General features: G+C 33.4%; 1 protein-coding gene and 1 long non-coding RNA gene across 4 annotated transcripts in view; one reads left to right on the top strand and one right to left on the bottom strand.

Moving 5' to 3' along the window:
• The first annotated feature begins 258 nt into the window (after positions 1-258).
• Positions 259-547, top strand: LOC149479296 (uncharacterized). The gene is made up of 2 exons (XR_016317225.1): positions 259-339; positions 448-547. It is a non-coding gene; the product is annotated as an uncharacterized LOC149479296 (long non-coding RNA).
• Positions 548-1,135: 588 nt separating this feature from the next.
• The window catches only part of Pi4KIIalpha (phosphatidylinositol 4-kinase II alpha), a 91,169-nt gene continuing 83,727 nt past the window's right edge, over positions 1,136-8,577 (bottom strand). For 2 of the 3 annotated variants that reach the window (XM_089708165.1, XM_089708167.1), the window contains exons 11-12: positions 1,968-5,166; positions 1,136-1,780 (exon numbers count right to left, since the gene is read on the bottom strand). The gene's annotated coding sequence lies outside the window, so the exon portion shown is untranslated. The remainder of the gene's footprint in view (positions 1,781-1,967; positions 5,167-8,577) is intronic. The other variant, XM_089708166.1, reaches the window with a different exon arrangement.

The raw sequence follows: 8,577 nt of genomic DNA, 5'->3' as shown, positions 1-8,577 counted from the left end.
AAAAACCTATTGAGGCACTTTATCTAGGATGACAAAAATAATTAATTAAATATGTAGGTATAGGTCTACCAGAATCTGATGGCATATTTATATTTAAGAAATAAAAGATTTTCATGTGGCAACTTATTTGACAACTATCAAATTGGTTGTCAAATTATTTGTCTTTTTTGCAGTTGCAGTTGATAAATAATTTTTAGGATTTTGTCTAAAAAATCTTCGAAAATGTCGAAAAAGCTGCTGTGATCACAAGCAACAGGTGTTGTTTATAATGTGTATAGAAAAATATTTGATGAAGAAGGGTCAAACACATCACAATTTTCAATTTAGAAGATTTTATTGGTAAATTGGACTTACCCGCTTTGATACTTTCAATTAAAAAATATTATATGTAGGTAACTATAATATTGTTTGTTGATTGGAATATAATTTTATGAAAACTTATTACAGGAGTTTCCAATACGGCTATTCGTCAAGTCCAAGCTGTCCAAGTCAATTTTATAATGTGTGTATCTGTTAATACTTACGAAAATAAACGTAGTTTTATATGGTTTTATTTTATTATTATTTTATTTTATAAAAAATTATAAGCAGTCTAGTTTTCTATCGATATAACATCGATATTTTCACATGGCATAATGATAATGAACATACAAATATAGGTAATAGGTATGTGTAAATAATAATATGTATTACCTGTATAAAAGTAATATGTATATGATACATGTAAGTATGTACCTACATAATATTAAGTGGATATCTCATTATTAAGTACACTGTACAGTATATTGTCCACTTATGTAATGTGACTAATGATATTGAGAACAAACTAAAAAATAAGCAGTATCAAGATCGTTCAGTCCATTTTCCCTAGGGTTGCATACTCAAAATTTTGATTTCCCTAATTGCCATCAGATTCTGGTTTACCTATAGTTTGCAGAACCAAGGCAAAACAAATTTTTAGATTGTATGTCTCTATGACTGTGCACAAAGTGAAACACTGGAATATACCTATTTTCTTTCACGTTAATTGATATAATATAGTTTGTGAACTGAAAATTAATATAAAAACAAATATTTTACACTAGATAGGTAAGTATTCAAAGATGGGAAATTAATTGAGAAATAAAACACCAAATAAAAATGCAATGATTATATATTCTCCAATTAAATAATATTATAAACATGACATAACCAAAATAATAACACAGACGTAACTTAGACTTAACGAACCTAAGTGCAAGTAAAGTCATGCTGCAGTTAGATTCATACTATCCTAAGATGACAAACTCATGTTTCTATTTACAAACTATTTTTTAACTTTGGGCTTAAGTGTTTAAATTATACAACAGATACCTGAATCAAAAAACAACTGTATACCTACTGTAAGAATAGTGATTTTCTTGTATACTGTGTGGATAATTATTTTCTCGACTTAAATTCAATCGATATAATTATGCTTTTGGCGTGTCGTGTTATTTATTGATTCAGGTTTAAAATAATACAGCGAGGCAAATCTAAACATTGAAGAAAATTTACTAGGTATGTATAATTTATGTCGTCATTCACAATTTTGAGTAATCTAATACAGATCAATTAAATCGGAAGTCTTGCACCATAGCAAAATATTTCAATATTGTCTGACTTTGACGTTTAAGTTGTTAGTTTAGTACTTTAGTCTGTACTGTCATTTTTTTAATTATGTTTTGGCGCGAATTTAACAATTTGCAGTATTTATATTGTGATGTTATCCTAAACATACAATAAATAACAAAATGCATATCTCACTTGTCACTTGTCCTACATGTCGAATATAAGACAGTGCGCGCACGAGCAACTTTGTCTCCGCAACTTTTTTGTCTCCGCAACTATTTTGTCTCTCCCACCCATGGGCTAGTATGAAAGTGCGCGCACGTAGCGACGCAACTCCCCATACAAATTGATGGGAGAGACAAAATAGTTGCGGAGACAAAGTTGCTCGTGCGCGCTCGCTCTAATAATAATTATAGGCCAGTGAAAAAGCATAGCTTGCAAACTGTCGTCATTTCTGGACATTTTGATCTTTATTTTTAAGACCGCCAAGATGCTATTATTTAAGATCATTGTTCATTTACCGAAAATACTTATTTAAGTGAAACATCGCTATAGAGACATTACGAGGAAATTTTACTTAAATATTTAAAAGTACAATTCCTGTACTTGCAATAAAAAAAAAGATTTCTAATAATTTTACATGCGTGATATTTTTTAGTATGGTTTTATGTCAAATGAATGGCAGTTTGTCGATATTCAATTAGCCATACAAATATCGTAGTTTTCATAGATAAACATAATATTAACTATTAACAGAGATTTTGCAAGAATCCGGTATCTTATAATATATTATAATATTGTGATATCACCTCGAACTATTTTCCACCTCATATAGAATTAGGCACTTGTATATTTTAAATTATGTCTTAGGCTTTATTTTTCAACGTTAGTCACAGGAACAAAAATCCTGCAATCTTACATAATTAATAGGAAAGTTGGTTGAAATATTGTTATTACTTTTGAGGAGTAGTTGAGAAAGTTCTAATAACATAATAAATAATTTTAAAATTTTCTACGATTTGCTACTTATTTTAATTAATAAAATTACTTTTATAGATATGAATTATATTTTTATTAAATTACTGTCTTCCATATTTGTGGATAATGAAAAGAAATTGGTAAAATAATAATCTCATGTGTGAAAACCCAATTTTTAAGTAATATATAACCCGATTTTTCTGTAAATATATGTTTATATAAAAAAACAGCAAATAAGTAAAAACACGCTCACAGTGAATAATTAAACTATACAATGAGAGTGATAATAAAAAACCATAAATACATTCATTAAATAATTATATTAACAAATAAGTGTACAAATTTAGTCTTAAATTAAACATGTACCACAAATCAAAATCAGAGGCAAGATTAACAAAACTAAATCACTTTGTTACAACATCACAAATGGTCCTAAAATAAATATAAAAAAGTATGGAGGGTAGAAGTAAGGAGGACCAAACAGCAAATTATAGTTCACTAACCCACCAAAATTGCGTAGCAAGAGGAAAGGATATGAAATTAGCAGTTGTAGACTTTTATAAACTTTTTAGATAGATTTTTGAAGTGAAAACTTCTTTAGCGGCGTTGAGCACTTTTTCTGTAATGGGTATAAAATCTTAAACTCGCGTCAGGACACGTGACCTGATCGAAAAAGCGTAAGACGGATACCATTCCAAAATATCAAATATGCTCAACGTTAATAATAAAGTTTTCACTTCTGCCGGCACTCCCCCAGTGCAACCCGTCTTTTTTTATTATTATTATTTATTTATTGTTATAAATCCGAAGAGAAAAAAATATTTAAGTCTTTCTTTCCTTTTTTATTTAGTATCCTACTCTATTAATTTATAGCGCTATTTTTTAAATATTTCCACTTGCTACTATGGCGCCATCTTAATTTGCTGCCTTTCAGCGGACACTTTAATACACTGAGTTGGTCTTTCTTACTTCTACCCTCCATATAAAAAAGCAATGAAAAATATTAAAAAAATTATAATTGTCTATTGAATGTTATGTCTATGTCTTCTGGAAGTTTGTAGTATAATTTTCATACCATTAATATAAATATTTACGCCCAGTTTTTATAATAAATCAACTCTCTATTTAAAAAGATCTCAGAACTTTCAAAGACAATAAAGTTGCTAGAGAGAAAAATCATAGATTATAGAAACCGGGCGTAATTCTCAGAATATTATAACTAAAAATTAATTTAGTACGTTAGCAGCCAGTAAATCTCAAAATAACATGTAATCAATGGTTTTTATATCGTCGGCGAATTGGTCTAAACGTATGGAAGAGCTGAGCTCATTTTGGTGAAACTTACAATAAATAACAGCTGAGGACACGACTAGCTTGGTCCACCTGCGACCGCTATATCAGCTATATATAGGATAAAAAGGCGTTTGTATGTAGTTCAAAAACGAAAAAAAAAATTTAAGCTATTGCATAGCTTCTATCGCGGGCCTTGAGCGCGGGGACCGAATCCAAAAATTTCGTAACGAAAAACCTCACGATCCCCACTCCGATGGGTGCGGAGGTGTGGCTTGAAGGCATAGCATGCAATAGCTTTACCGCGGCAGTCCCCGAGTGCCACACGTCTTTTTTGTTTTTTTGTATAAAAATAAAAAAGAAATGTTATATTATACTTTCAAGAAGATTTCGTTACTAAATAAAAAAAAAACAAGATTACAGTATAGATAAAATAAATAAATAATTATAATTTCATCTTAATTCATTCAATTCTGTCCAGCCATTTAGAAGATAATTCAATGAATAAACAGATAGACATAAACGAAGATTGTAAACATAACTTAACTTTTTATCGATAATTGCGTAAAAGAAATTGAATATCCAAGTATTTCGTACTTTAAACGGCTGTACAAAATTGATAAAATTTTTACATTCACGAACAGATAGTAAGATTCAAAGAAAAAATATATTACTGTAAAAAAAATTACGACAAATAATGATCGCTAGTGATAATTTTGTGAAAAATTAAAAAACAAACAACTACATACAAACGCCTTTTATTTACTTACTGAAGTTGAACTATATTTAATTTTTGAATCAAAACATTGTAGTGCTATTTTAATGAATTTTCCATATACTCAATTCAAAAGAACTGCTCTAATTTCTAAATTTTAAAAATACATACAGCTTATATTAATATTCAAGGATGATTATTTTATCAGTTCAAATTTTTATGGGAAATGGGATTGTTATAAAATACAAAGTTATTGATACATACATTTATATTATGTACTTATTATATTCGTGACATCTTGGTCCAGTATTTAAAACCAAGTCACAGGTTCGATTCTTGGTCAATAAAACATTATTCTTAATTAAAATATGGTTAAACATTTCAACAGTAAATAATACAACTATAAAACCTCCAAACATGACATTTTATTATGATTTGAGTAAAAAATACATAATGGAATGCAATCAAAACAATTTCAACTTCAGTAGAGTACAGTATTTACCGAGCTATACTAAAACATACATACAAAATGTTCTATACATTATATTAATAACAGTGTCTTCGTTCCTAACTACCGTCGGTGTTCAATGCTGCTGAAATAAAAAAAAGAAAAACGTGCATTACAAATATAATTTAGTTTAAGAATCAATTATAAATTAAAAATAAAATTTAAATTCTGTACTGAGGGGCTGTGTTTATAAGTCAGGAAAGTATATTTTTAGAATGAAATTCAAATATCTATTTAATATTTATAAATATAAGCTATAAATAAAATGCAGACATCTTATCTTCTGTGTAATGTATGTATGTATAGGATCGTATAATATATGTACTGTGAAGTGTGAAATCCATGTGTAGCATGTGTATATATATATGTGTATATATGTGTAGCACGTATACACTCTGTAGAAAGTTTAGCACGTGTTATACACTCTGCTGAACGTGTAGCACGTATTATACACTCTGTAGATCGTCTAGCATGTGGTATCGTCAGTGTAGAACATGAAATGCACTGTGTAGAGCATGTAGCACGTGTTATACACTCTGCAGAGCGTTAAGCACGTATTATACACTCTGTAGAACGTCTAGCATGTGGTATCGTCAGTGTAGAACATGAAATGCACTGTGTAGAGCATGTAGCACGTGTTATACACTCTGCAGAACGTTTAGCACGTATTATACACTCTGCAGAACGTTTAGCACGTATTATACACTCTGCAGAACGTTAAGCACGTATTATACACTCTGTAGATCGTCTAGCATGTGGTATCGTCAGTGTAGAACATGAAATGCACTGTGTAGAGCATGTAGCACGTGTTATACACTCTGCAGAACGTTTAGCACGTGTTATACACTCTGCAGAACGTTAAGCACGTATTATACACTCTGTAGATCGTCTAGCATGTGGTATCGTCAGTGTAGAACATGAAATGCACTGTGTAGAGCATGTAGCACGTGTTATACACTCTGCAGAACGTTTAGCACGTGTTATAAACTCTGCAGAACGTGTAGCACGTATTATACACTCTGTAGATCGTCTAGCATGTGGTATCGTCAGTGTAGAACATGAAATGCACTGTGTAGAGCATGTAGTACGTGTTATACACTCTGCAGAACGTTTAGCACGTATTATACACTCTGTAGATCGTCTAGCATGTGGTATCGTCAGTGTAGAACATGAAATGCACTGTGTAGAGCATGTAGCACGTGTTATACACTCTGCAGAACGTTTAGCACGTATTATACACTCTGAAGATCGTCTAGCATGTGGTATCGTCAGTGTAGAACATGAAATGCACTGTGTAGAGCATGTAGCACGTGTTATACACTCTGCAGAACGTTTAGCACGTATTATACACTCTGCAGAACGTTTAGCACGTATTATACACTCTGTAGATCGTCTAGCATGTGGTATCGTCAGTGTAGAACATGAAATGCACTGTGTAGAGCATGTAGCACGTGTTATACACTCTGCAGAACGTTTAGCACGTGTTATACACTCTGCAGAACGTTTAGCACGTATTATACAATCTGTAGATCGTCTAGCATGTGGTATCGTCAGTGTAGAACATGAAATGCACTGTGTAGAGCATGTAGCACGTGTTATACACTCTGCAGAACGTTTAGCACGTATTATACACTCTGTAGATCGTCTAGCATGTGGTATCGTCAGTGTAGAACATGAAATGCACTGTGTAGAGCATGTAGCACGTGTTATACACTCTGCAGAACGTTTAGCACGTATTATACACTCTGCAGAACGTTTAGCACGTATTATACACTCTGTAGATCGTCTAGCATGTGGTATCGTCAGTGTAGAACATGAAATGCACTGTGTAGAGCATGTAGCACGTGTAATACACTCTGCAGAACGTTTAGCACGTATTATACACTCTGCAGAACGTTAAGCACGTATTATACACTCTGCAGAACGTTTAGCACGTATTATACACTCTGTAGATCGTCTAGCATGTGGTATCGTCAGTGTAGAACATGAAATGCACTGTGTAGAGCATGTAGCACGTGTTATACACTCTGCAGAACGTTTAGCACGTATTATACACTCTGTAGATCGTCTAGCATGTGGTATCGTCAGTGTAGAACATGAAATGCACTGTGTAGAGCATGTAGCACGTGTGATACACTCTGCAGAACGTTTAGCACGTATTATACACTCTGCAGAACGTGTAGCACGTATTATACACTAATTAGATCGTCTAGCATGTGGTATCGTCAGTGTAGAACATGAAATGCACTGTGTAGAGCATGAAGCACATGTTATACACTCTGCAGAACGTTTAGCACGTATTATACACTCTGCAGAACGTGTAGCACGTATTATACACTCATTAGATCGTCTAGCATGTGGTATCGTCAGTGTAGAACATGAAATGCACTGTGTAGAGCATGTAGCACGTGTAATACACTCTGCAGAACGTTTAGCACGTATTATACACTCTGCAGAACGTTAAGCACGTATTATACACTCTGCAGAACGTTTAGCACGTATTATACACTCTGTAGATCGTCTAGCATGTGGTATCGTCAGTGTAGAACATGAAATGCACTGTGTAGAGCATGTAGCACGTGTAATACACTCTGCAGAACGTTTAGCACGTATTATACACTCTGCAGAACGTTTAGCACGTGTTATACACTCTGCAGAACGTTTAGCACGTATTATACACTCTGTAGATCGTCTAGCATGTGGTATCGTCAGTGTAGAACATGAAATGCACTGTGTAGAGCATGTAGCACGTGTGATACACTCTGCAGAACGTTGAGCACGTATTATACACTCTGCAGAACGTTTAGCACGTATTATACACTCTGTAGATCGTCTAGCATGTGGGATCGTCAGTGTAGAACATGAAATGCACTGTGTAGAGCATGTAGCACGTATTATACATTCTGCAGAACGTTTAGCACGTATTATACACTCTGTAGATCGTCTAGCATGTGGTATCGTCAGTGTAGAACATGAAATGCACTGTGTAGAGCATGTAGCACGTGTAATACACTCTGCAGAACGTTTAGCACGTATTATACACTCTGCAGAACGTGTAGCACGTATTATACACTCATTAGAACGTCTAGCATGTGGTATCGTCAGTGTAGAACATGAAATGCACTGTGTAGAGCATGTAGCACGTGTAATACACTCTGCAGAACGTTTAGCACGTATTATACACTCTGCAGAACGTTAAGCACGTATTATACACTCTGCAGAACGTTTAGCACGTATTATACACTCTGTAGATCGTCTAGCATGTGGTATCGTCAGTGAAGAACATGAAATGCACTGTGTAGAGCATGTAGCACGTGTGATACACTCTGCAGAACGTTTAGCACGTATTATACACTCTGCAGAACGTGTAGCACGTATTATACACTCATTAGATCGTCTAGCATGTGGTATCGTCAGTGTAGAACATGAAATGCACTGTGTAGAGCATGAAGCACGTGTTATACACTCTGCAGAACGTTTAGCACGTATTATACAC

This window comes from Colias philodice, chromosome 20 (assembly GCF_061535455.1).
Source record: "Colias philodice isolate Cphi_HAF_F1 chromosome 20, ilColPhil1 Martin Lab GWU primary, whole genome shotgun sequence".
Taxonomy (NCBI): Eukaryota; Metazoa; Arthropoda; class Insecta; order Lepidoptera; family Pieridae; genus Colias; species Colias philodice.
This window is presented reverse-complemented; position numbering and strand designations above follow the sequence as displayed.